General features: G+C 49.3%; 28 non-coding genes across 28 annotated transcripts; all 28 read right to left on the reverse strand.

The window, feature by feature from the left end:
• Nucleotides 1-174: 174 nt before the first annotated feature.
• On the reverse strand, nt 175-246 carry TRNAE-CUC (transfer RNA glutamic acid (anticodon CUC)). The gene has a single exon. It is a non-coding gene; the product is annotated as a tRNA-Glu (tRNA).
• Nucleotides 247-731: 485 nt separating this feature from the next.
• On the reverse strand, nt 732-803 carry TRNAE-UUC (transfer RNA glutamic acid (anticodon UUC)). The gene has a single exon. It is a non-coding gene; the product is annotated as a tRNA-Glu (tRNA).
• Nucleotides 804-913: 110 nt separating this feature from the next.
• Nucleotides 914-985, reverse strand: TRNAE-CUC (transfer RNA glutamic acid (anticodon CUC)). Its single transcript has one exon. It is a non-coding gene; the product is annotated as a tRNA-Glu (tRNA).
• A 111-nt stretch (nt 986-1096) lies between these two features.
• On the reverse strand, nt 1097-1168 carry TRNAE-UUC (transfer RNA glutamic acid (anticodon UUC)). Its single transcript has one exon. It is a non-coding gene; the product is annotated as a tRNA-Glu (tRNA).
• Nucleotides 1169-1277: 109 nt separating this feature from the next.
• TRNAE-CUC (transfer RNA glutamic acid (anticodon CUC)) lies at nt 1278-1349 on the reverse strand. Its single transcript has one exon. It is a non-coding gene; the product is annotated as a tRNA-Glu (tRNA).
• An 850-nt stretch (nt 1350-2199) lies between these two features.
• On the reverse strand, nt 2200-2271 carry TRNAE-UUC (transfer RNA glutamic acid (anticodon UUC)). The gene has a single exon. It is a non-coding gene; the product is annotated as a tRNA-Glu (tRNA).
• A 113-nt stretch (nt 2272-2384) lies between these two features.
• Nucleotides 2385-2456, reverse strand: TRNAE-CUC (transfer RNA glutamic acid (anticodon CUC)). Its single transcript has one exon. It is a non-coding gene; the product is annotated as a tRNA-Glu (tRNA).
• Nucleotides 2457-11435: 8979 nt separating this feature from the next.
• On the reverse strand, nt 11436-11507 carry TRNAE-UUC (transfer RNA glutamic acid (anticodon UUC)). The gene has a single exon. It is a non-coding gene; the product is annotated as a tRNA-Glu (tRNA).
• A 113-nt stretch (nt 11508-11620) lies between these two features.
• On the reverse strand, nt 11621-11692 carry TRNAE-CUC (transfer RNA glutamic acid (anticodon CUC)). The gene has a single exon. It is a non-coding gene; the product is annotated as a tRNA-Glu (tRNA).
• A 111-nt stretch (nt 11693-11803) lies between these two features.
• On the reverse strand, nt 11804-11875 carry TRNAE-CUC (transfer RNA glutamic acid (anticodon CUC)). Its single transcript has one exon. It is a non-coding gene; the product is annotated as a tRNA-Glu (tRNA).
• Nucleotides 11876-11985: 110 nt separating this feature from the next.
• Nucleotides 11986-12057, reverse strand: TRNAE-CUC (transfer RNA glutamic acid (anticodon CUC)). The gene has a single exon. It is a non-coding gene; the product is annotated as a tRNA-Glu (tRNA).
• A 300-nt stretch (nt 12058-12357) lies between these two features.
• On the reverse strand, nt 12358-12429 carry TRNAE-UUC (transfer RNA glutamic acid (anticodon UUC)). Its single transcript has one exon. It is a non-coding gene; the product is annotated as a tRNA-Glu (tRNA).
• A 113-nt stretch (nt 12430-12542) lies between these two features.
• On the reverse strand, nt 12543-12614 carry TRNAE-CUC (transfer RNA glutamic acid (anticodon CUC)). Its single transcript has one exon. It is a non-coding gene; the product is annotated as a tRNA-Glu (tRNA).
• A 664-nt stretch (nt 12615-13278) lies between these two features.
• On the reverse strand, nt 13279-13350 carry TRNAE-CUC (transfer RNA glutamic acid (anticodon CUC)). Its single transcript has one exon. It is a non-coding gene; the product is annotated as a tRNA-Glu (tRNA).
• Nucleotides 13351-14016: 666 nt separating this feature from the next.
• TRNAE-CUC (transfer RNA glutamic acid (anticodon CUC)) lies at nt 14017-14088 on the reverse strand. The gene has a single exon. It is a non-coding gene; the product is annotated as a tRNA-Glu (tRNA).
• A 1405-nt stretch (nt 14089-15493) lies between these two features.
• TRNAE-CUC (transfer RNA glutamic acid (anticodon CUC)) lies at nt 15494-15565 on the reverse strand. Its single transcript has one exon. It is a non-coding gene; the product is annotated as a tRNA-Glu (tRNA).
• Nucleotides 15566-15676: 111 nt separating this feature from the next.
• Nucleotides 15677-15748, reverse strand: TRNAE-CUC (transfer RNA glutamic acid (anticodon CUC)). The gene has a single exon. It is a non-coding gene; the product is annotated as a tRNA-Glu (tRNA).
• A 483-nt stretch (nt 15749-16231) lies between these two features.
• On the reverse strand, nt 16232-16303 carry TRNAE-CUC (transfer RNA glutamic acid (anticodon CUC)). Its single transcript has one exon. It is a non-coding gene; the product is annotated as a tRNA-Glu (tRNA).
• Nucleotides 16304-16788: 485 nt separating this feature from the next.
• TRNAA-CGC (transfer RNA alanine (anticodon CGC)) lies at nt 16789-16860 on the reverse strand. Its single transcript has one exon. It is a non-coding gene; the product is annotated as a tRNA-Ala (tRNA).
• Nucleotides 16861-17158: 298 nt separating this feature from the next.
• On the reverse strand, nt 17159-17230 carry TRNAE-CUC (transfer RNA glutamic acid (anticodon CUC)). The gene has a single exon. It is a non-coding gene; the product is annotated as a tRNA-Glu (tRNA).
• A 113-nt stretch (nt 17231-17343) lies between these two features.
• TRNAE-UUC (transfer RNA glutamic acid (anticodon UUC)) lies at nt 17344-17415 on the reverse strand. The gene has a single exon. It is a non-coding gene; the product is annotated as a tRNA-Glu (tRNA).
• A 295-nt stretch (nt 17416-17710) lies between these two features.
• Nucleotides 17711-17782, reverse strand: TRNAE-UUC (transfer RNA glutamic acid (anticodon UUC)). Its single transcript has one exon. It is a non-coding gene; the product is annotated as a tRNA-Glu (tRNA).
• Nucleotides 17783-17895: 113 nt separating this feature from the next.
• TRNAE-CUC (transfer RNA glutamic acid (anticodon CUC)) lies at nt 17896-17967 on the reverse strand. Its single transcript has one exon. It is a non-coding gene; the product is annotated as a tRNA-Glu (tRNA).
• Nucleotides 17968-18263: 296 nt separating this feature from the next.
• TRNAE-CUC (transfer RNA glutamic acid (anticodon CUC)) lies at nt 18264-18335 on the reverse strand. The gene has a single exon. It is a non-coding gene; the product is annotated as a tRNA-Glu (tRNA).
• A 5436-nt stretch (nt 18336-23771) lies between these two features.
• On the reverse strand, nt 23772-23843 carry TRNAE-UUC (transfer RNA glutamic acid (anticodon UUC)). The gene has a single exon. It is a non-coding gene; the product is annotated as a tRNA-Glu (tRNA).
• Nucleotides 23844-24881: 1038 nt separating this feature from the next.
• TRNAA-CGC (transfer RNA alanine (anticodon CGC)) lies at nt 24882-24953 on the reverse strand. Its single transcript has one exon. It is a non-coding gene; the product is annotated as a tRNA-Ala (tRNA).
• A 113-nt stretch (nt 24954-25066) lies between these two features.
• On the reverse strand, nt 25067-25138 carry TRNAE-UUC (transfer RNA glutamic acid (anticodon UUC)). The gene has a single exon. It is a non-coding gene; the product is annotated as a tRNA-Glu (tRNA).
• Nucleotides 25139-25803: 665 nt separating this feature from the next.
• TRNAE-CUC (transfer RNA glutamic acid (anticodon CUC)) lies at nt 25804-25875 on the reverse strand. Its single transcript has one exon. It is a non-coding gene; the product is annotated as a tRNA-Glu (tRNA).
• Between the last annotated feature and the right edge of the window lie 64 nt (nt 25876-25939).

Consider the following 25939-nt stretch of genomic DNA (forward strand, 5'->3'; position numbering starts at 1 on the left):
CGGGAATCGTACCCGGGCCTCCTGGGTGAGAGCCAGGTGTCCAAGCCACTAGACCATGCCAGAGAACGGAGAGGGACGGAGCGATCGCTTAGCCATTCGGCCAACAGGGTGAAACTATTCAAGTTACATACCGTGCGCAAATTGGAGACTTGATGACAGCAGATAAAAAAATACTTCCGACACCAAGAATCGAACCAGGGTCTCCTGGGTGAGAGCCAGATATCCTAGCCACTAGACCACGCCGGAGAACGGAGAGGGATGGAGCGATCGCTTAGATATTCGGCCAACAGGGTAAAAGTATTAAAGTTACAAAGCATGCGCAAATTGGAGGCTTGAAGACAGCAGATAAAAGAAAATACTTCCGACACCGAGAATCGAATCCAGGCCTCCTGGGTGAGAGCTAGGTATCCTAGCCACTAGACCATGCCAGAGAACGGAGAGGGACAGAGCGATCGCTTAGCCATTCGGCCAACAGCGTAAAAGTATTGAAGTTATATAGCATGCGCAAATTGGAGACTTGATGATAGCAGATGAAAAAATACTTCCGACACCGGGAATCAGACGCGGGCCTCCTGGGTGAGAGCGCCATAGGTAGCCTAGACACTAGATCATGCTGTAGAACGGAGAGGGACGGAGCGATCGCTTAGCCATTCGGCCAACAGGGTAAAACTATTGAAGTTACATAGCGTGCGCAAATTGGAGACTTGATGACAGCAGATAAAAGAAAATACTTCCGACACCGGGAATCGAACCCGGGCCTCCTGGGTGAAAGCCAGGTATCCTCGCCACTAGACCATGCCGCAGAACGGAGAAGGACGGAGCGATCACTTAGCCATTTGGCCAACAGGGTAAAAGTATTGAAGTTACATAGCGTGCGTAAATTGGATACTTGATAATAGCAGATAAAAAATACTTCCGACACCGGGAATCGTACCCGGGCTTCCTGGGTGAGAGCCAGGTGTCCAAGCCACTAGACCATGCCAGAGAACGTAGAGGGACGGAGCGATCGCTTAGCCATTCGGCCAACAGGGTGAAACTATTCAAGTTACATACCGTGCGCAAATTGGAGACTTGATGACAGCAGATAAAAAAATACTTCCGACACCGGGAATCGAACCCGGGCCTCCTGGGTGAAAGCCAGGTATCCTAGCCACTAGACCATGCCGGAGAACGAAGAAGGACGGAGCGATCGCTTAGCCATTTGGCCAACAGGGTAAAAGTATTGAAGTTACATAGCGTGCGTAAATTGGATACTTGATAATAGCAGATAAAAATACTTCCGACACCGGGAATCGTACCCGGGCCTCCTGGGTGAGAGCCAGGTGTCCAAGCCACTAGACCATGCCAGAGAACGTAGAGAGACGGAGCGATCGCTTAGCCATTCGGCCAACAGGGTAAAAGTATTGAAGTTACATAGCGTGCGTAAATTGGATACTTGATAATAGCAGATAAAAAATACTTCCGACACCAGGAATCGAATCCAGGCCTCCTGGGTGAGAGCTAGGTATCCTAGCCACTAGACCATGCCGGAGAACGGAGAGGGACTGAGCGATCGCTTAGCCATTCGGCCAACAGGGTAAAAGTATTGAAGTTATATAGTATGCGCAAATTGGAGACTTGATGATAGCAGATAAAAAAATACTTCCGATACCGGGAATCGCACGCGGGCCTCCTGGGTGAGAGCCAGGTATCCAAGCCACTAGACCATGCCGGAGAACGGAGAGGGACAGAGCGATCGCTTAGCCATTCGGCCAACAGGGTAAAAGTATTGAAGTTATATAGCATGCGCAAATTGGAGACTTGATGATAGCAGATGAAAAAATACTTCCGACACCGGGAATCGGACGCGGGCTTCCTGGGTGAGAGCGCCATAGGTATCCTAGACACTAGACCATGCTGTAGAACGGAGAGAGACGGAGCGATCGCTTAGCCATTCGGCCAACAGGGTAAATCTATTGAAGTTACATAGCGTGCGCAAATTGGAGACTTGATGACAGCAGATAAAATAAAAAACTTCCGACACCGGGAATCGAACCCGGGCCTCCTGGGTGAAATCCAGGTATCCTAGACACTAGACCATGCTGTAGAACGGAGAGGGACGGAGCGATCACTTAGCCATTCGGCCAACAGGGTAAAACTATTGAAGTTACATAGCGTGCGCAAATTGGAGACTTGATGACAGCAGTTAAAAGAAAATATTTCCGACACCGGGAATCGAACCCGGGCCTCCTGGGTGAAAGCCAGGTATCCTAGCCACTAGACCATGCCGGAGAACGGAGAGGGACGGAGCGATCGCTTATCGATTCGGCCAACAGGGTAAAAGTATTGAAGTTACATAGCGTGCGCAAATTGGAAACTTGATGATAGCAGATAAAAGAAAATACTTCCGACACCGGGAATCGAACCCGGGCCTCCTGGGTGAGAGCCAGGTATCCTAGCCACTAGACCATGCCGGAGAACGGAGAGGGACGGAGCGATCACTTAGCCATTTGGCCAACAGGGTAAAAGTATTGAAGTTACATAGCGTGCGTAAATTGGATACTTGATAATAGCAGATAAAAATACTTCCGACACCGGGAATCGTACCCGGGCCTCCTGGGTGAGAGCGCCACAGGTATCCTAGACACTAGACCATGCTGTTGTCATGATATGCGCGGTAGGTTCATCTGGTGCGCGATGTTTGTGAGTTTGTGCTGTGCCGTACGCCGACGAAGATGACGATGAGACAAGGAAAAGGCGGAATCGTGTCGTCAAAGTCAAGCCAAGCCATGGGGAGAGAGAAGAGGAAGACGACGACGGGGCGTTCGAGAAGAAGAATCCGAACGAAACAGTGGCAGGCTGAAGCGCTCGTCGGGTCGTGGTCCCGAAGCCTACCTGTGCCTGTGGTCCGCACGAGCCTGGCTCCCTTCTACCGTGTGATCCAGCAGCCGGCGCCGGTCCGTTGTACTCGGATCCGGGCGTATTCCAGACCTGGGCCTACTACTGGCTGTCCGGGACGTGCTTGCCACACATCGACTCTGCCTCACGCTCCGCTCCGACCATGCCTGAGTCATCGCTGATGTCGGCGTAAGACGCAACGCAACGCATCGACTCATCTGCCTTCGACGTCACACGGTGAAGTGTTTCAAACCTTGTGTAGTGCAGTGGGGGACTACGCTAAGCGTCAGACCTTGTCTTTCGAGAACGTATGTCGTGCTCGTACCTAAGGCAGTTCTTCGCTGTTGCCATGTAACACGCCAAGCTTCATTATCGTTTTTTTTTGTGGCATTAAAGCCTTATAACTCAAGTTGCAAATGTCTTCGTCAGTCTCGACAACGATTATTTAAGTTACCGTGATTACCCGAACCTTATTCCTCACAATTGGCGTCCGCGCGACAGGACGAAGCCGTTTGCACTGGGTTGAAATCTGTAGGGAAGATGAGTGAGCAAGAGCTTATAACGCTAGCGGAACGCATGGGGCTTCAAGGAGCCGAGCTAAAGACGTGGGTAGACGCGCGGTTAGAGCGGGCTCATGAAGAATCTGTGCAAGCGCGTGAAGAGCGTTCCGCGGAAAGGCAGGCGGCGAAGGAACGTTTGGAGATAGAAGAGAGAACTCTTCAACTGCGAATTCGACTAGCTGAGGTTGAAGGTAGCCGAGAGCCAACAGCGCGGGACCGCGAACCTGAGAGGAGTCAAAGCCGCCCGTGCTTGATCAATCCTCACAACCTGATTCCAGTGTTTGACGAGGGGCGTGACGATCTCGATGCGTATCTCAAGAGGTTCGAACGCGTAGCAGTTGGTCAAGAGTGGCCTGAGGAGAAGTGGGCGACAGCGCTTAGTTTATGCCTCAGTGGGGAAGCATTGAAAGTCTTCGGTCGTCTGTCGCCAGAAGACTCAATGGATTACCAGAGTACGAAAATGGCCTTGCTCCAGAGGTTTCGTTTCACAGCCGAAGGCTATCGCGAAAAGTTTCGGCAAAGCAAGCCTGAAGACGGCGAAACTGGTAAACAGTACGCCACGAGATTACAGAGTTACTTCGATAGATGGCTGGAAATGTCGGAAACGGACGAGGACTTTGCATCCGTGCGCAACCTCATTGTAGCTGAGCAGTTTCTGAATAACTGCCACGATCGCCTGGCACTTTTTCTAAGGGAGAAGAAATGCAGGACGGTAAAAGAAATGGCAGAAGCAGCTGATACCTTCTTGGAAGCCCAGCGGCAAACAAACTTGTTGGTATTTCGTACCAAGTCTGCAAACAACATTCCCATGGAGCAAGAAGGATTTATTTATACCCAGCCTCCTCTTAGATGTTTCGTCTGTGATCGACCCGGCCACAGAGCATCTGATTGCCGCACGAAACCCCAACGAGTCTTCTGTGGGCACTGTCGGAAGCCCGGCCACGATGCAAGAGCATGCCCAAGCAACAGCGGGTCAAAGAAAATGACATCTTGCATCGTGTCTACTGACCAGAAGTCCGAGACGCCCCGATGTGCCGATGATTCATCACAAGATGAATATGTTGCTAGTGCACTCCGAATGCGCACCGAAACAGCTACACGAAACTTGCCGGTGTTACAGGGAGAAGTGTTTGGACATACTGTATCAGTCTTGAGGGATACTGGAAGCAACACCCTGGTCGTGCGACGTTCCCTCGTTCCCGATGATGCGCTGACGGGTACTACCGCCACTATTTTATTGGCCGATGGTAGTTGCATCGAGGTACCGGAAGCAGAAGTACGGATTCTATCGCCCTATTTCACCGGAAAAGCGATAGTCAAATGCATGACGTCGCCACTTTACGATGTCATCGTAGGAAATGTTCCCGGCGCCCGTGACGCTAATGACCCCGACTCAACGTGGAAGGAGTCAGCGAGCCTGAAGTCGGAAACTAATCAGGCATTGAATTCTGAAGAGAAATCCAAGGATGGATGCGGGACGAATTGCACAGTCATGGTTGGTGTTTCAAGCAAAGGACATCGCCGGAAGCTCACGACTGCTAAATTTGGAAACTTAGAGGTGACACAGGAGTCATTTCGCCAAAAACAAGAGGAAGACCGGTCGCTGGATGTTTGTAGGGCGAAAGTCGACACCCTCATCTGCGGCAAAGGAGCCACATACCACTCATTTATGTTCGAGAAAGGAATCTTGTACCGCGTTTACCACTTGACTCCGGGTAAATCAGTTCAACAAGCGGTGGTTCCAAAGGCGTTGCGTGTCCATGTGTTGCACTTGGCACATGAATCACCGATATCTGGTCACCAGGATATCAAGAAGACGAAGGACCGAGTTTTGGAGTCGTTTTATTGGCCCGGTGTACAGGAGGAGGTACGAAGATTCGTAAAATCATGCGACGCATGCCAAAGGACATATCCCAAAGGCAAAGTAGGCAAGACGCCTCTTGGACGAATGCCTTTGATTGACACGCCATTCGAACGTGTGGCCGTTGATATCATTAGACCTCTGACGCCGATTTCAAAGAAGGGTAATCGGTACATTCTTACCCTTGTGGATTTCGCCACTCGGTACCCGGACGCGGTGGCTTTGCCCGCAATTGATTCGGCAACAGTAGCAGATGGACTACTGGAGATGTTCTCTCGAATAGGATTTCCACGGGAGATCCTCTGTGATCAAGCATCCTGCTTCACGTCAGGCCTGATGGAAGAGGTGAATGCTCTGCTTGCTATTCGACATTTGAGCTCGACGCCTTACCACCCGATATGCAATGGCTTGGTCGAAAGGTTCAACGGCACTTTGAAACAGATGTTGCGCAAGTTGTGCCAAGAGAAGCCGAAGTCATGGGACCGATTTCTTGCGCCTCTGTTATTCGCCTATCGAGAAGTATTTCCTCAGTGTGTCTTGCTGCTTGGCGGTGATTTCAATTACCCCTCCATTAACTGGGTCACACCATCTTCGCTATCAATATCTGTCGGACTTGAAATATCTCGCTTCCTTCGTACCTTGCAACTATTTCACCTAACTCAAATGGTAACTGCACCGACGCGCGGCCATCACATCCTCGACTTAATTTTTACAAACAATCCGACAAACGTTGTAGTCCAAGTCCTTGATGAAATTAGTGACCACAGAGTAGTACACTGTTCCCACCCTCTGCCTCTCCTTAACAAGAAAATAACGCCTAAACGCATACTAAATTAAAAAAAGCAGATATTGAAAAAATCAATTGCATGTTAACCGAGTTTTTGTGTTATTTTCTGAACGAATTTAGCAATCGTACAACAAATGAAAACTGGATAATATATCGGGACTTCCTTAAAAAAATTGAAAATACGTGCATTCCTGTGGTTTCCTTCCCATCACAAACAAGTGCTCCCTGGTTTTCAAAGAAGGTCAAAAGTTGCCTAAACAAAAAGAAAAGAGCGTACAAAAAGGCTTCGCAAATTAACAGTCACCGCACTTGGAATAAGTATAAAGAACTAGCTCGGGAGTCAGAAAAAGCTATTAAAGAAGCTAAGGATTATTATTTCAATGATACGCTGCCGAATCTGTTAAAATCCGATCCGAAAAAGTTTTGGCGAGTTCTTAACCCTAAAGATACGGACACCATAATAACATTAAAAGACGCAAATGGGTCGATTGTACCCACCTCTGATTGTGCTGAGGTTTTAAACAATGTCTTTAGCGAAGTTTTTACAGACGAACCACCTCTTGACGAGTCCTGTTCCGTCACTCCTATTCCAATTACTTGCCCAAGCGAGCCCTTTATCGTAACGGAAGTAGGTGTATCACGTGCAATTGCTAGACTTCCGCTTCGGTCCAGCCCTGGACCTGACGGCATCAGCTCAAAACTACTGAAATTAACTAGTCACGTATCATCGTTTTTATTGTCCTTAATTTTTCAGCAATCGCTTGATTCTGGGTGCGTCCCTGACGATTGGAAATCTGGTCACGTTATACCCATTTATAAATCTGGTGATCCGTCAAGTCCAAAAAACTACCGCCCGATTTCACTCACATCAGTTTGTTGTAAACTCCTCGAACATATAATTTACTCCCACATAATGAGACATCTTAATACTAATAAAGTGTTATTCGAAAATCAACATGGGTTCAGGTACAAGCGGTCTTGCCTGACACAGTTATTTGAATTATCTACGGATTTACATGACTCTTTGCACAAATCGGTTTACACAGATGCTGTATTTATCGACTTTTCTAAAGCCTTCGACCGTGTTCCCCACATACGGCTCATCCAAAAAATAAACTGCCTAAAGTTAGACATAAAAACTACCCGCTGGATTCAGGAATTTCTATCTGGTCGCTCTCAAAAAGTAAATATAAATAATAATCTTTCCAATTCCTGTGTCGTTAGGTCAGGAGTACCTCAGAGATCAGTTTTAGGGCCTTTACTATTCCTGATATATATTATTGACATTGCGAACAATATAACTTCAACAATTCGACTGTTTGCCGATGACTGTATAATTTATAGACAGATCACATGCACTGATGACGTAGCTATTTTGCAAAATGATCTAAATACCCTGGCTAAATGGTGCCACACATGGAAAATGGAAATTAATACTGATAAAACAAAGGTCATGTCATTTTCTTCGAATCCAAATACTCCATTAAATCGATACACGTTATGCAGTTTGGATATAAAACGAACCTTTTCTTTCAAATATCTTGGCGTGATATTTACTCCTGATTTAAACTGGGCCATGCATATTGAACACGTAAGAAACAAGGCACTAAAAAAACTTGGCTTTCTTAAGCGCCGTTTATATCTCGCAAACCATGAAACTAGACTTCGCGCTTACACTTCCCTCATCCGCGCAACGCTCGATTATGCTTCAATTATTTGGCACCCTCACACAGCTATACTGTCCGACTGTATTGAATCTATTCAAAACAAGGCTGCCCGCTTCATTTTGCACTCGTACTCGCCATACCAAAGTGTCTCAGCATTAAAACAGATTCTTAATCTTCCAGAACTTAACACTCGTCGTAAATTCTTCCGCTTGACCTTTTTTCACTCTCTGTATCATGGTATTACACCTTTTTCATGCGCTCATATTTTTCCGGCCCATTATGTGTCCAATCGCACTGACCATGCTCGTAAAGTGTCGTCCATATTTGCAAAGACCAAAAAGTACCAAAATTCCCCTTTTGTGTTATCTGTAACCGAGTGGAACGAGCTTCCCAGCGAGATTGCGATGATAAATGATCCGTCTGCTTTCCAATCTGTGCTTCGTACATATCTTGATGTGTAATATGTCTACTGCTACTATATCTTACCCTGTTGTTATATCTCGTGTACCAGCGAAACGATGAAGAACTAGTGTCATGAATTTTCCTGGAATTGAAATGTACTGGAGATGTGAAATGAGCCATGTGTTACATCCTTGTCTTATAATGTACCTCTTACCTAGTTATGTCTGATCGCTGTGTGCGTTCCTTTTATATGAATTGATGTATATCTTGTTTTTAACAGTATCCCCCCCTATGTAATGCCTCTCGGGGCCTTTAGGGTATTTAAATAAAAAAAATAAAAAAGTACCTCAGGCCAGTATGGGCTTCTCGCCGTTTGAACTGATCTACGGCCGGCACGTCCGAGGACCCCTGGATATACTGAAGGAACTCTGGACAGGGGAAGACCTAGAGGAAGATACCAAGACTACTTACGGATACGTGCTTGATCTGAGAGAACGTCTTGAACGCACCTTGAAGCTGGCTCAAGAGAATCTCTCCCGAGCTCAACACTCGCAAAAGAAGTATTATGACCGAACCTCCAAAACCCGACAGCTCAAAGTTGGTGACCGGGCTCTTATATTGCTCCCAACCAAGGAAAACAAGCTTCTTATGCACTGGAAGGGGCCATTTCCGGTTACAGAAAAAAAGAATGACCACGACTATTGGTTGGACCTTGGGCACACCACGAAAATGTTTCACATAAACATGCTCAAGCGCTACGAAGAACGTCAACCACAAGTCACTAGTCAAGCTTCATCGTTCGTTGTAGTCGAAGAAGGAGAATCGGATTCACCCCTCCCTACATTTAAAGTAAATGAAGGGAAAGGTATTGAGTCGGTCACACTCGGAAGTAATTTAGACGAAGCACAACGCGATGATATGTGCAATCTCTTGGAGGAATTCCGAGACATATTTTCCGAAGTTCCTGGGAAGACGAACCTCCTAGAGTGCCGGCTAGAGCTTACTACAACAAAACCAATCAGCACGTCACAGTATCCGTTGCCGTTTGCAATGAAGGAAATAGTAGAGAAGGAGGTTCAAGATATGCTGAAGTTGGGAGTTATTGAACGATCCCATTCGCCGTATAACTCACCCTTGGTCCTGGTTAAGAAACCGGACAACAGCTTTCGCGCGTGCATTGACTTCCGTCACATTAATGAGGTTCTGGTGTCCGATTCTGAACCCATACCCAGAACTGACATTATGTTTGCTGAAGTCGGCACGAAGTCGGTTTTCTCAAAGTTAGATCTTACAAAGGGCTATTGGCAAGTACCCTTAGAGGAAAGTTCTCGTCCGAAAACAGCTTTTTCAACGCAATCTGGACACTACCATTTTCTCTATATGCCTTTTGGGATTAAGACAGCCTCGGCCATATTCACACGATTGATGAGGACATTACTGCACGGCATTCCAAACACAGTGCATTACATAGACGATGTTCTAATTGCCACAGCTACGTGGGAGGAGCATCTAGTGACATTGAAACAGTTGTTTCAGAGGATCCGAGAAGCAGGCCTACGGATCAAACCTCAAAAATGTGAGATCGGAATGACTTCTGTCATCTTCCTTGGGCATCACCTCGGTGATGGTACAATCCGCCCAGTAGAAAGCACGATAGCGAAGATCGCTAAAGCCCCAAGACCGGAAACGAAGAAGCAGCTTCGCTCTTTTCTCGGCTTGGCGGGATATTACCGAGACCTCATACCTCACTATGCCCAGAAAGCGAAACCACTGACTGAAATGACAAGAAAGATGGAAAAGAACAAGTTAGCGTGGAATACCGAAAGAGAAGAGGCATTTGAAACCCTCAAACAAGCTCTAGCATCTATGCCAGTAGTCAAGGCTGCTGACATAAAGAAACCCTTCGTATTACGTACAGATGCATCTGATAGGTGTATAGGCGCTGTGCTTATGCAGGAACACGAGGGTCTTCTTCACCCGGTGTCATATGCGAGCCGCCAACTTATGCCCCGGGAAGAGAGATACTCTGCAATTGAAAGAGAGTGTTTAGCGTTAGTTTGGGCGATCGCGAAATTTCATATCTTCCTTTATGGAACCTCCTTCGTCGTTCAGACTGACCATCAACCGCTACGATACCTCTCTCAAGCCAAGCATTTGAACAGCCGGATCTTGCGCTGGAGTCTCGCATTGCAAGAGTACACCTTTCGCGTTGAGCATATCAAAGGATCAGAGAACGTAGGTGCTGATTATATGAGCAGGCTACAGGTGTAGGTGCTAGCTATACAACATTAATGTAATAATGTACCATATGCCTAGGGACTCTCACATACAGACTATTCTCTTGGTGCAACAGTTCTGTACATTTGTTTGTCGTAAGTCTTGTCTCCCGCGCACTTTGGACAGTTTCTTTTTTTGAAAAAAAAACTTTTTGAAAGGGGGGACTTTTGTCATGATATGCGCGGTAGGCTCATCTGGTGCGCGATGTTTGTGAGTTTGTGCTGTGCCGAACGCCGACGAAGATGGCGATGAGACAAGGAAAAGGCGGAATCGTGTCGTCAAAGTCAAGCCAAGCCATGGGGAGAGAGAAGAGGAAGACGACGACGGGGCGTTCGAGAAGAAGAATCCGAACGAAACAGTGGCAGGCTGAAGCGCTCGTCGGGTCGTGGTCCCGAAGCCTACCTGTGCCTGTGGTCCGCACGAGCCTGGCTCCCTTCTACCGTGTGATCCAGCAGCCGGCGCCGGTCCGTTGTACTCGGATCCGGGCGTATTCCAGACCTGGGCCTACTACTGGCTGTCCGGGACGTGCTTGCCACACATCGACTCTGCCTCACGCTCCGCTCCGACCATGCCTGAGTCATCGCTGATGTCGGCGTAAGACGCAACGCAACGCATCGACTCATCTGCCTTCGACGTCACACGGTGAAGTGTTTCAAACCTTGTGTAGTGCAGTGGGGGCTACGCTAAGCGTCAGACCTTGTCTTTCGAGAACGTATGTCGTGCTCGTACCTAAGGCAGTTCTTCGCTGTTGCCATGTAACACGCCAAGCTTCATTATCGTTTTTTTTGTGGCATTAAAGCCTTATAACTCAAGTTGCAAATGTCTTCGTCAGTCTCTACAACGATTATTTAAGTTGCCGTGATTACCCGAACCTTATCCCTCACAGCTGTATAACGGAGAGGGACGGAGCGATCGCTTAGCCATTCGGCCAACAGGGTAAAACTATTGAAGTTAGATAGCGTGCGCAAATTGGAGACTTGATGACAGCAGATAAAAGAAAATACTTCCAACACCGGGAATTGAACCCGGGCCTCCTGGGTGAAAGCCTGGTATCCTAGCCACTAGACCATGCCGGAGAACGGAGAGGGACGGAGCGATCGCTTAGCGATTCGGCCAACAGGGTAAAAGTATTGAAGTTATATAGCGTGCGCAAATTGGAGACTTGATGATAGCAGATAAAAGAAAATACTTCCGACACCGGGAATCGAACCCGGGGCTCCTGGGTGAGAGCCAGGTATCCTAGCCACTAGACCATGCCGGAGAACAGAGAGGGACGGAGCGATCACTTAGCCATTTGGCCAACAGGGTAAAAGTATTGAAGTTACATAGCATGCGTAAATTGGATACTTGATAATAGCAGATAAAAAAATACTTCCGACACCGGGAATCGTACCCGGGCCTCCTGGGTGAGAGCCAGGTGTCCAAGCCACTAGACCATGCCAGAGAACGGAGAGGGACGGAGCGATCGCTTAGCCATTCGGCCAACAGGGTGAAACTATTCAAGTTACATACCGTGCGCAAATTGGAGACTTGATAATAGCAGATAAAAAATACTTCCGACACCGGGAATCGAATCCAGGCCTCCTGGGTGAGAGCTAGGTATCCTAGCCACTAGACCATGCCGGAGAACGGAGAGGGACTGAGCGATCGCTTCGCCATTCGGCCAACAGGGTAAAAGTATTGAAGTTATATAGTATGCGCAAATTGGAGACTTGATGATAGCAGATGAAAAAATACTTCCGACACCAGGAATCGGACGCGGGCCTCCTGGGTGAGAGCGCCATAGGTATCCTAGACACTAGACCATGCTGTATAACGGAGAGGGACGGAGCGATCGCTTAGCCATTCGGCCAACAGGGTAAAACTATTGAAGTTACATAGCGTGCGCAAATTGGAGACTTGATGACAGCAGATAAAAGAAAATACTTCCAACACCGGGAATTGAACCCGGGCCTCCTGGGTGAAAGCCAGGTATCCTAGCCACTAGACCATGCTGGAGAACGGAGAAGGACGGAGCGATCGCTTAGCGATTCGGCCAACAGGCTAAAAGTATTGAAGGTACATAGCGTGCGCAAATTGGAGACTTGATGATAGCAGATAAAAGAAAATACTTCCGACACCGGGAATCGAACCCGGGCCTCCTGGGTGAGAGCCAGGTATCCTAGCCACTAGACCATGCCGGAGAACAGAGAGGGACAGAGCGATCCCTTAGCCATTTGGCCAACAGGGTAAAAGTATTGAAGTTACATAGCATGCGTAAATTGGATACTTGATAATAGCAGATAAAAAATACTTCCGACACCAAGAATCAAACCAGGGTCTCCTGGGTGAGAGCCAGATATCCTAGCTACTAGACCACGCCGGAGAACGGAGAGGGACTGAGCGATCGCTTTGCCATTCGGCCAACAGGATAAAAGTATTGAAGTTATATAGTATGCGCAAATTGGAGACTTGATGATAGCAGGTAAAAAAATACTTCCGACACCGGGAATCGCACGCGGGCCTCCTGGGTGAGAGCCAGGTATCCAAGCCACTAGACCATGCCGGAGAACGGAGAGGGACAGAGCGATCGCTTAGCCATTCGGCCAACAGCGTAAAAGTATTGAAGTTACATAGCATGCGCAAATTGGAGACTTGATGATAGCAGATGAAAAAATACTTCCGACACCGGGAATCGGACGCGGGCCTCCTGGGTGAGAGCGCCATAGGTATCCTAGACACTGGATCATGCTGTAGAACGGAGAGGGACGGAGCGATCGCTTAGCCATTCGGCCAACAGGGTAAAACTATTGAAGTTACATAGCGTGCGCAAATTGGAGACTTGATGACAGCAGATAAAAAAAATACTTCCGACACCGGCAATCGAACCCGGGCCTCCTGGGTGAGAGCCAGGTATCCTAGCCACTAGACCATGCCAGAGAACGGAGAGGGACAGAGCGATCGCTTAGCCATTCGGCCAACAGGGTGAAACTGTTTAAGTTACATACCGTGCGCAAATTGGAGACTTGATGACAGCAGATAAAAAAATACTTCCGACACCAAGAATCGAACCAGGGTCTCCTGGGTGAGAGCCAGATATCCTAGCCACTAGACCACGCTGGAGAACGGAGAAGGACGGAGCGATCGCTTAGATATTCGGCCAACAGGGTAAAAGTATTGAAGTTACAAACCATGCGCAAATTGGAGGCTTGAAGACAGCAGATAAAAGAAAATACTTCCGACACCGGGAATCGAATCCAGGCCTCCAGGGTGAGAGCTAGGTATCCTAGCCACTAGACCATGCCGGAGAACGGAGAGGGACTGAGCGATCGCTTAGCCATTCGGCCAACAGGGTAAAAGTAGTGAAGTTATATCGTATGCGCAAATTGGAGACTTGATGATAGCACATAAAAAAATACTTCCGACACCGGGAATCGCACGCGGGCCTCCTGGGTGAGAGCGCCGTAGGTATCCTAGACACTAGACCATGCAGTAGAATGGAGAGGGACGGAGCGATCGCTTAGCCATTCGGCCAACAGGGTAAAACTATTGAAGTTACATAGCGTGCGCAAATCGGAGACTTGATGACAGCAGATAAAAAAATACTTCTGACACTGGGAATCGAACCCGGGCCTCCTGGGTGAGAGCCAGGTATCCTAGCCACTAGGCCATGCCGGAGAACGTAGACGGACAGAGCGATCGCTTAGCCATTCGACCAACAGGGTAAAAGTATTGCAGTTATACAGCGTGCGCAATTTGGAGACTTGATAATAGCAGATAAAAGAAAATAATTCCGACACCGCGAATCGAACCCGGGTCTCCTGGGTGAGAGCCAGATATCCTAGCCACTAGACCACGCCAGAGAACGCAAAGGGACGGAGCGATCGCTTAGCCATTTGACCAACACGGTAAAACTATTGAAGTTACATACCATGCGCAAATTGGAGACTTGATGATAGCATATAAAAGAAAATACCTCCGACACCGGGAATCGCAACCGGGCCTCCTGGGTGAGAGCCAGGTATCCTAGACACTAGACTATGCCGGTGAACGGAGAGTAACGGAAAGATCGCTTAGCCATTTGGCCAACAGGGTAAAACTAATGAAGTTACAAACCGTGCACAAATTGGAGACTTGATGACAGCAGATAAAAGAAAATACTTCCGACACCGGAAATCGCACCCGGGCCTCCTGGGTGCGAGCCAGGTATCCTAGCCACTAGACCATGCCTGATAACGGAGAGGGACGGAGCGATCGCTTAGCGAATTGGCCAACAGGCTAAAAGTATTGAAGGTACATAGCGTGCGCAAATTGGAGACTTGATGATAGCAGATAAAAGAAAATACTTCCGACACCGGGAATTAAACCCGGGTCTCCAGGGTGAGAGTCAGATATCCTAGCCACTAGACCACGCCGGAGAACGGAGAGGGACAGAGCGATCGCTTAGCTATTTGACCAACAGGGTAAAACTTTTGAAGTTATATACCAAGCGCAAATTAGAGACTTGATAATAGCAGATAAAAAATACTTCCGACACCAAGAATCAAACCAGGGTCTCCTGGGTGAGAGCCAGATATCCTAGCTACTAGACCACGCCGGAGAACGGAGAGGGACTGAGCGATCGCTTTGCCATTCGGCCAACAGGATAAAAGTATTGAAGTTATATAGTATGCGCAAATTGGAGACTTGATGATAGCAGGTAAAAAAATACTTCCGACACCGGGAATCGCACGCGGGCCTCCTGGGTGAGAGCCAGGTATCCAAGCCACTAGACCATGCCGGAGAACGGAGAGGGACAGAGCGATCGCTTAGCCATTCGGCCAACAGCGTAAAAGTATTGAAGTTATATAGCATGCGCAAATTGGAGACTTGATGATAGCAGATGAAAAAATACTTCCGACACCGGGAATCGGACGCGGGCCTCCTGGGTGAGAGCGCCATAGGTATCCTAGACACTAGATCATGCTGTAGAACGGAGAGGGACAGAGCGATCGCTTAGCCATTCGGCCAACAGGGTAAAACTATTGAAGTTACATAGCGTGCGCAAATTGGAGACTTGATGACAGCAGATAAAAGAAAATACTTCCGACACCGGCAATCGAACCCGGGCCTCCTGGGTGAGAGCCAGGTATCCTAGCCACTAGACCATGCCAGAGAACGGAGAGGGACAGAGCGATCGCTTAGCCATTCGGCCAACAGGGTGAAACTGTTTAAGTTACATACCGTGCGCAAATTGGAGACTTGATGACAGCAGATAAAAAAATACTTCCGACACCAAGAATCGAACCAGGGTCTCCTGGGTGAGAGCCAGATATCCTAGCCACTAGACCACGCCGGAGAACGGAGAAGGACGGAGCGATCGCTTAGATATTCGGCCAACAGGGTAAAAGTATTGAAGTTACAAACCATGCGCAAATTGGAGGCTTGAAGACAGCAGATAAAAGAAAATACTTCCAACACCGGGAATCGAATCCAGGCCTCCAGGGTGAGAGCTAGGTATCCTAGCCACTAGACCATGCCGGAGAACGGAGAGGGACTGAGCGATCGCTTAGCCATTCGGCCAACAGGGTAAAAGTAGTGAAGTTATATCGTATGCGCAAATTGGAGACTTGATGATAGCAGATAAAAAAATACTTCCGACACCGGGAATCGCACGCGGGCCTCCTGGGTGAGAGCGCCGTAGGTATCCTAGACACTAGACCATGCAGTAGAATGGAGAGGGACGGAGCGATCGCTTAGCCATTCGGCCAACAGGGTAAAACTATTGAAGTTACATAGCGTGCGCAAATCGGAGACTTGATGACAGCAGATAAAAAAATACTTCTGACACTGGGAATCGAACCCGGGCCTCCTGGGTGAGAGCCAGGTATCCTAGCCACTAGGCCATGCCGGAGAACGTAGACGGACGGAGCGATCGCTTAGCCATTCGACCAACAGGGTAAAAGTATTGCAGTTATACAGCGTGCGCAATTTGGAGACTTGATAATAGCAGATAAAAGAAAATAATTCCGACACCGCGAATCGAACCCGGGTCTCCTGGGTGAGAGCCAGATATCCTAGCCACTAGACCACGCCAGAGAGAACGCAAAGGGACGGAGCGATCGCTTAGCCATTTGACCAACACGGTAAAACTATTGAAGTTACATACCATGCGCAAATTGGAGACTTGATGATAGCATATAAAAGAAAATACCTCCGACACCGGGAATCGCAACCGGGCCTCCTGGGTGAGAGCCAGGTATCCTAGACACTACACCATGCCGGAGAACGGAGAGTAACGGAAAGATCGCTTAGCCATTTGGCCAACAGGGTAAAACTAATGAAGTTACAAACCATGCACAAATTGGAGACTTGATGACAGCAGATAAAAGAAAATACTTCCGACACCGGAAATCGCACCCGGGCCTCCTGGGTGCGAGCCAGGTATCCTAGCCACTAGACCATGCCGGATAACGGAGAGGGACGGAGCGATCGCTTAGCGAATTGGCCAACAGGGTAAACGTATTGAAGTTACATAGCATGCGCAAATTGGAGACTTGATGATAGCAGATAAAAGAAAATACTTCCGACACCGGGAATTAAACCCGGGTCTCCAGGGTGAGAGTCAGATATCCTAGCCACTAGACCACGCCGGAGAACGGAGAGGGACGGAGCGATCGCTTAGCCATTTGACCAACAGGGTAAAACTTTTGAAGTTATATACCAAGCGCAAGTTAGAGACTTCATGACAGCAGATAAAAGAAAAAACTTTCGACACCGGGAATCGTACCCGGGCCTCATGGGTGAGAGCCAGGTATCCTAGCCACTAGACCATGCCGGAAAAACGAGAAAGGCGGAGCGAACGCTTAGTGATTCGGCCAACAGGGTAAAACTATTGAAGTTACATAGCGTGCGCAAATTGGAGACTTGATGACAGCAGATAAAAGAAAATACTTCCGACACCGGGAATCGAACCAGGGCCTCCTGGGTGAAAACCAGGTATCCTAGCCACTAGACCATGCCGGAGAAAGGAGAAGGACGGAGCGATCGCTTAACCATTCGGCCAACAAGGTAGAAGTATTGAAGATACATAGCGTGCGCAATTTAGAGACTTGATGATAGCTGAAAAAAAATACTCCCGACCCCAGGAATCGCAACCGGGCTTCCTGGGTGAGAGCCAGGTATCCTAGACACTAGACCATGCCGGAGAACGGAGAGGGACGGAGAGATCGCTTAGCCATTCGGCCAACAGGGTAAAACTGTTGAAGTTACATACCGTGCGCGAATTGAAGACTTGATGACAGCAGCTAAAAGAAAATACTTCCGACACCGGGAATCAAACCCGGGCCTTCTGGGTGAAAGCCAGGTATCCTAGCCACTAGACCATGCCGGAGAACGGAGAGGGACGGAGCGATCGCTTAGCGATTCGGCCAACAGGGTAAAAGTATTGAAGTTATATAGCGTGCGCAAATTGGAGACTTGATGATAGCAGATAAAAGAAAATACTTCCGACACCGGGAATCGAACCCGGGCCTCCTGGGTGAGAGCCAGGTATCCTAGCCACTAGACCATGCCGGAGAACAGAGAGGGACGGAGCGATCACTTAGCCATTTGGCCAACAGGGTAAAAGTATTGAAGTTACATAACGTGCGCAAATTGGAGACTTGATGACAGCAGAAAAAAGAATACTTCCGACATCAAGAATCGAACCAGGGTCTCCTGGGTGAGAGCCAGATATCCTAGCCACTAGACCACGCCGGAGAACGGAGAGGGCCGGAGCGATCGCTTAGATATTCGGCCAACAGGGTAAAAGTATTGAAGTTACAAAGCATGCGCAAATTGGAGGCTTGAAGACAGCAGATAAAAGAAAATACTTCCGACACCGGGAATCGAATCCAGGCCTCCTGGGTGAGAGCTAGGTATCCTAGCCACTAGACCATGCCGGAGAACGGAGAGGGACTGAGCGATCGCTTTGCCATTCGGCCGACAGGGTAAAAGTATCGAAGTTATATAGTATGCGCTAATTGGAGACTTGATGATAGCAGGTAAAAAAATACTTCCGACACCGGGAATCGCACGCGGGCCTCCTGGGTGAGAGCCAGGTATCCAAGCCACTAGACCATGCCGGAGAACGGAGAGGGACAGAGCGATCGCTTAGCCATTCGGCCAACAGCGTAAAAGTATTGAAGTTATATAGCATGCGCAAATTGGAGACTTGATGATAGCAGATGAAAAAATACTTCCGACACCGGGAATCCATGAGGATTCCATGAGGTCACCCAGAACATTTTTGTAGTGTGTACCCCTATCGAACGAAACGCACGAGCTTATACCATGGTACAGCAACTACGGCTGCGAGACACTCTGTACCGAGTTGCTGTATATCCGGCTCCACCCGATAACACGTGCAAAGGCGTCATCCGAGGCATTGACATTGACCTCACCGATACCCAGCTCCGAGAACTGATCGTCACAAAGCGCAACCCGAGTGCCCTGGAGGTGAAACGCATCAAGAACACCACAGCCGTCACCATCCTGTTCCAAGGAATGCAAGTTCCCAATTATGTATACTGCGGGGCGAGCATAGTTCGATGCACGCTTTTCCGCAGACACACGGAAGTTTGTTACAGCTGCGGCAGCCTCGGCCACCGTGCAGACGTTTGCCCTAATCCTAACACAACGTGGTGCCGAAAGTGCGGACTCAAAACCCCACCCGAGAACCACCAATGTAAGCCCCACTGCACCCTCTGCGGTGGACCACACCCCACTGCCGATAAGGACTGCAAACGTAAATTTCAAGTTCCGTACATCGTACGCCAACGACGACGCCGACGCCGTCGACGCGGTCGTAGCCGCTCCCGAGGATCGAGTGGAGCCAGCTCCCGCGATTCCAGCGCCACCTCGAGCACCTATGCGACATCCAGGCGAAGCCGCTCCCTCACACCGACAGCGAGACGTCGCAGTGCCCAGCGCAGCCACTCCCGCTCCAGGAGACACTCCCCATCTCGCCAGGCTGAGCTGACATGGGCGGACCGACTCCAAGGGAAGAAACCACCGCTACGGAGCACGCCGCCAGTCACAAAGGTAACGCGGCCCTCATTGCCAGAGCATGAAAGCGAGGTAGTTACAACTCTACGAGCAGAACTAGCAGGTCTTCGGGCAACCATACAACAGCTCACCACACAACTAAATGAGGCGAGGCAACAAATACAAAATCTCACAGCTCCTAAAGATCCCCCCTCATCCACTGTAGATGTTAGCAAACCTAAACGCAGAGCCCCACCACTCAGCGAAGCGGACACGAATGACAGCGACTCACCAGAAGACACTCTAAACGAAATCTTACGTCTCACGCGAGAAAACCACGATAACATCGACACGCTGTCACGCCGGGTGGAAGCACTAGAGCAAAAAGCCACCATAAAAGCTAAAACCAAAGCCAGAACAGTAGTTTCTGTGGATCCTACGGCAAACCTGCCTGGGCCACCAAATTCAATGTAATCATCATGGCTTCCACAACCCAAAACACGTTAGAAATTTGGCAGTGGAATTGCGCTAGCTTCGCGAACCGTAAAACCCCACTGCTGCAGTACATTAAAGCGCAACCCAAGAAGCCTCACGTAATATTACTGCAGGAGACCCTTTGTGATACTCTCACATTATCGGGTTACCACCCCATCTCACAACGAGGGGATACCAAGAGAGGTATAGCCACGCTGATTAGCAAGAAATTTGCTCACATAGTACATGAGGTGGTATTACCCACCCGCAGCCGCCTGGAAGCGATACTCGTCGAACTCGTACCAAACCGTTTTTTAAAACAAAGCGTTTTTATCCTTAACGTTTACAGCTCCCCGTCAGACTACAGACAGTCCTTCCATGCGCTCTTAACTAAAGCCACAACGCTCGCGCGAAACTCTCCGCTTGTTATAGCAGGCGACTTCAATGCCCCCCACCCGTCATGGGGTTACCCCCAGGCAACGGCTAAAGGCACTAACCTCACGCGAGCAATTGACGACTTGTCCCTCACACTCATCACAGATCACCGGTTCCCTACGAGACTTGGAACATCGGTACAACGCGACACTACGCCGGACTTGGTATTTACCCGTAACGTCACAGGCCACACCTGGACCAATACGCAGGAAAACCTGGGCAGCGATCACTTCATCATACGAACCGAACTACCCAACGCATCAGCCCCCCCCCGTACATTCACGCTAACGGACTGGGATGCCTTCCGCACCCTCCGCAAAAACAACACAAAGGAATACAACACATTCACCGAACTACTCACCTCACTTCAGGAAGACATAGCCAAAACAACGAAAACAATACAAACAGAACTCGAGGTCCCGAGAATGGACCCACACCTCGCACATTTGCTCGAGGCAAAAGCGTCAATACTCGCGCGCTGGAAAACACAACGACTAAACAGACGCTTACGAAAACGTCTATCAATACTGAACCAAGACATCGCCAAATATTGCACGGAGCTCACACGACTCCAATGGCATGAACTCTGCTCGGCGGTCGACGGCCGCATGCGAACTGGGGGTAAATGGAACCTCCTAAAATACATGCTGGACGACTGCGAAACAAAAAACAACCAGAGCCATGCCATAGACCGGCTCCTACACTCGCACAAAAAGATGGGAGGAACAAACTCATCCTTTCTTGAAGAAATCTCCAAACGTCACCTCCCCTTAAACACAGCACAACCCACCGACTACCCAGAAATAGAATGCGAAACGATACCCGAACTCGACGAACCCTTCACGGAGTCAGAAATTCGGGAGGCATTACACAACCTCAACAGCAGATCAGCCCCCGGTCCTGACAAGGTAACCAACCGCCTGTTGCGAAATTTAGACGACCAAGCCATCACACTACTCACAAAAGACATTAATTACATGTGGGAAACTGGCCAGGTACCTGAACAATGGCGCACGGCCACGGTAATCCTTCTCTCAAAGCCAGGTAAACCACTCAACTTCGACAATCTACGCCCGATTTCCCTAACCTCATGCATAGGAAAAGCAGCTGAACATGTCATCCTAAATCGTGTATCGCGCTACATAGAGGATCACGAACTCTTTCCGTTCAACATGGTCGGGTTCCGTCCGCACCTTTCAACACAAGACGTCATGCTATTACTAAAGAAACAGATCTTCGACTCAAAAACGAGAGATGTTCGTGGCATTCTCGCCCTAGACCTCACTAAAGCATTCGACAGCGTCTCACACCGCTTTATACTGGAATCCATTGCCAGCCTTGGTCTCGGTAAAAGATTCCAGGCGTACATTCGTTCTTTTCTGCAAAATCGAAAAGCTCAGCTGCATTTATCGCAACTTACATCCGATACTTACACATTAGGTTCCAACGGGACACCACAAGGGGCAGTCATTTCTCCACTCCTTTTTAACATAGTAATGAAGGGACTATCTGACAAACTCCGCGACATCCCAAACATAAACCATGCTATATACGCAGATGACATCACCATCTGGTGCCCGGGAGGCTCATTGGCGGAGTTGGAGCAAGCCCTTCAAACTGCTCTCGATACCACAGAAGCCTACTTAAAAAACACTGGACTTCGTTTGTCGCCCACAAAATCACAGTTGCTACTGTACCGGCAATCTCGCCAAGGCGTTCGTAACTTAACACCCTTATGTGATCTACCCATAGCGCTACACGCCAAAGATGAGCAGCGAATACCCCGCGTGGACTCCATACGCATTCTCGGCCTCCTCGTCGAGGCCACTGGCTGTCATGCAAGAACAATTAAACATATCACAGCTAAAACCGAGAACATGCTCCGACTCATTCAGCGAGTCTCGGGTCGTAGACGAGGCCTTGGAGAGGCCAACCTTCTGCGCATATACCACGCGTTCCTAATGAGTCACATCAATTACGTCGCCTCTGCCCACAACTGGACGAAGGTAGAAAAGACGAAACTAAACACACTCATGCGCAAAAGCATTAAACAAGTCCTTGGTTTGCCACAAAACACGAGCACTTCCCGTCTCGACCAACTAGGCATGCACAACGGCATCGATGAAGTGATCGAGGCCCAGACCACGGCCCAAGTGATCCGCCTCTCCTCCTCCAAGGCAGGCCGCCGACTTCTAAGCGAGGCCGGCATGTCCCCACACCCCTGCCTTGAACGCGCAGTAACCCTCCCCAGAGTTGTCCGCGCTACTTACATGGTAACCCCATTTCCACGAAATGTCCACCCACAACACAACGAAGGCAGACGGCTGGCCCGCGCTCGCGCGATCCTCAACCGTACCGCCGCGAATCGCAACTCTACCGCATTCGTCGACGCGGCGCAATACGGCAACTCCTCCTCTTTCGCACTCGCGGTAGTAGATGGCGACGGAGCCCTACGCTCAGCCGCCTCGGTTAGGCTATCAACAAGCGCCATAGCCGAACAAGTTGCTATAGCTTTAGCGATGACCGACCCCTCACTCACTAATGTCTTCACAGACTCTCGCGCCGCCATTCGGGCTTACGAAACCGGCAACATCGCTCCAGAAGCAGCCCGCATTTTACAAACACGGAAATATACGGGCTCGCACTACCTCTCTTGGTTCCCTGCCCACATGGGCAAAGACGTTCACCCACAACAACCCAACCTCAACGAAATGGCTCATGATCGAGCACGAGAACTGACCCGCCGTGACGATCAATCAGCCACCGAAGAGCTGGGCCCAGACGTGCAGTTTAATGACCCACTACTCACCTTCCATGAAATTACCTCCCACTACCGACACAACAGAAGCCGATACCCTTTACCCCATTCAAAACTCGAACGCGCGCAAGAAGTAGCCTTTAGAATGTTACAAACGAGATCGTACCCATCACGGGGCCGACTCAGCCATTACAACTCAGACATAAATTCACAGTGCCCAGATTGCACAGAAGTGTACTGTTCACTCGCGCACATGCTCTGGCAATGTCCCGCGTTACCTCAGGGACCTCTCACCAGTGAGTCCGACTGGGAGGAGGCACTCAGGAGCCCCAATCTCCGAAACCAACTTAAGGCAGTCCAGAGGGCCCAAGAACTGGCGGAACGCCACCACGTTCCCGCCCCGACTCGGGCGTCGCCTACGGTAGCGGCTGCTAGGATGTCCCACGTGGGCACCCTGGTGGCTTAAACTCCTCAGGACCATATATTAAAGTTCTTGACTGACTGACACCGGAAATCGGACGCGGGCCTCCTGGGTGAGAGCGCAATAGGTATCCTAGACACTAGATCATGCTGTAGAACGGAGAGGGACGGAGCGATCGCTTAGCCATTCGGCGAACAGGGTAAAACTATTGAAGTTACATAGCGTGCGCAAATTGGAGACTGGATGACAGCAGATAAAAGAAAATACTTCCGACACCGGCAATCGAACCCGGGCCTCCTGGGTGAAAGCCAGGTATCCTAGCCACTAGACCATGCCGGAGAACGGAGAAGGACGGAGCGATCGCTTAGCCATTCGGCCAACAAGGTAGAAGTATTGAAGATAGATAGCGTGCGCAATTTGGAGACTTGATGATAGCTGATAAAAGAAAATACTCCCAACCCCAGGAATCGCAACCGGGCTTCCTGGGTGAGAGCCAGGTATCCTAGACACTAGACCATGCGGGAGAACGGAGAGGGACGGAGAGATCGCTTAGCCATTCGACCAACAGGGTAAAACTATTGAAGTTACATACCGTGCGCAAATTGAAGACTTGATGACAGCAGCTAAAAGAAAATACTTCCGACACCGCAAGTCGAACCCGGGCCTCCTGGGTGAGAGCCAGATATCCTAGTCACTAGACCACGCCGGAGAACGCAAAGGGACGGAGCGATCGCTTAGCCATTTGACCAACACGGTAAAACTATTGAAGTTACATACCATGCGCAAATTGGAGACTTGATGATAGCATATAAAAGAAAATACCTCCGACACCGGGAATCGCAACCGGGCCTCCTGGATGAGAGCCAGGTATCCTAGACACTAGACCATGCCGGAGAACGGAGAGTAACGGAAAGATCGCTTAGCCATTTGGCCAACAGGGTAAAACTAATGAAGTTACAAACCGTGCACAAATTGGAGACTTGATGACAGCAGATAAAAGAAAATACTTCCGACACCGAAAATCGCACCCGGGCCTCCTGGGTGCGAGCCAGGTATCCTAGCCACTTGACCATGCCGGAGAACGGAGAGGGACGGAGCGATCGCTTAGCGATTTGGCCAACAGGGTAAACGTATTGAAGTTACATAGCATGCGCAAATTGGAGACTTGATGATAGCAGATAAAAGAAAATACTTCCGACACCGGGAATCAAACCCGGGTCTCCAGGGTGAGAGTCAGATATCCTAGCCACTAGACCACGCCGGAGAACGGAGAGGGACGGAGCGATCGCTTAGCCATTTGACCAACAGGGTAAAACTATTAAAGTTATATACCAAGCGCAAATTAGAGACTTCATGACAGCAGATAAAAGAAAAAACTTCTGACACCGGGAATCGTACCCGGGCCTCCTGGGTGCGAGCCAGGTATCCTAGCCACTAGACCATGCCGGATAACGGAGAGGGACGGAGCGATCGCTTAGCGAATTGGCCAACAGGGTGAAACTGTTTAAGTCACATAGCGTGCGCAAATTGGAGACTTGATGACAGCAGATAAAAGAAAATACTTCCGACACCGGGAATCGAACCAGGGCCTCCTGGGTGAAAGCCAGGTATCCTAGCCACTAGACTATGCCGGAGAACGGAGAGGGACGGAGCGATCACTTAGCCATTTGGCCAACAGGGTAGAAGTATTGAAGATACATAGCGTGTGCAATTTGGAGACTTGATGATAGCTGATAAAAAAATACTCCCGACCCCAGGAATCGCAACCGGGCTTCCTGGGTGAGAGCCAGGTATCCTAGACACTAGACCATGCCGGAGAACGGAAAGGGACGGAGAGATCGCTTAGCCATTCGGCCAACAGGGTAAAACTATTGAAGTTACATACCGTGCGCAAATTGGAGACTTGATGACAGCAGATAAAAGAAAAAACTTCTGACACCGGGAATCGTACCCGGGCCTGCTGGGTGAGAGCCAGGTATCCTAGCCACTAGACCATGCCAGAGATTTGAGAGGGACGGAGTGATCGCTTAGCCATTTGGCCAACAGGGTAAAACTATTGAAGATACATAGCGTGCGCAAATTGAAGACTTGATGACAGCAGCTAAAAGAAAATACTTCCGACACCGCAAATCGAACCCGGGCCTCCTGATGAGAGCCAGGTATCCTAGCCACTAGACCATGCCGGAGAACAAAGAGGGACGGAGCGATCGCTTAGCGATTCGGCCAACAGGGTAAAAGTATTGAAGTTACATAGCGTGCGCAAATTGGAGACTTGATGATAGCAGATAAAAGAAAATACTTCCGACACCGGCAATCGAACCCGGGCCTCCTGGGTGAGAGCCAGGTATCCAAGCCACTAGACCATGCCAGAGAACGGAGAGGGACGGAGCGATCGCTTAGCCATTCGGCCAACAGGGTGAAACTATTCAAGTTAC

The sequence above is a fragment of the Rhipicephalus microplus genome, chromosome 3, assembly GCF_043290135.1.
Source record: "Rhipicephalus microplus isolate Deutch F79 chromosome 3, USDA_Rmic, whole genome shotgun sequence".
NCBI classification, from domain to species: Eukaryota; Metazoa; Arthropoda; class Arachnida; order Ixodida; family Ixodidae; genus Rhipicephalus; species Rhipicephalus microplus.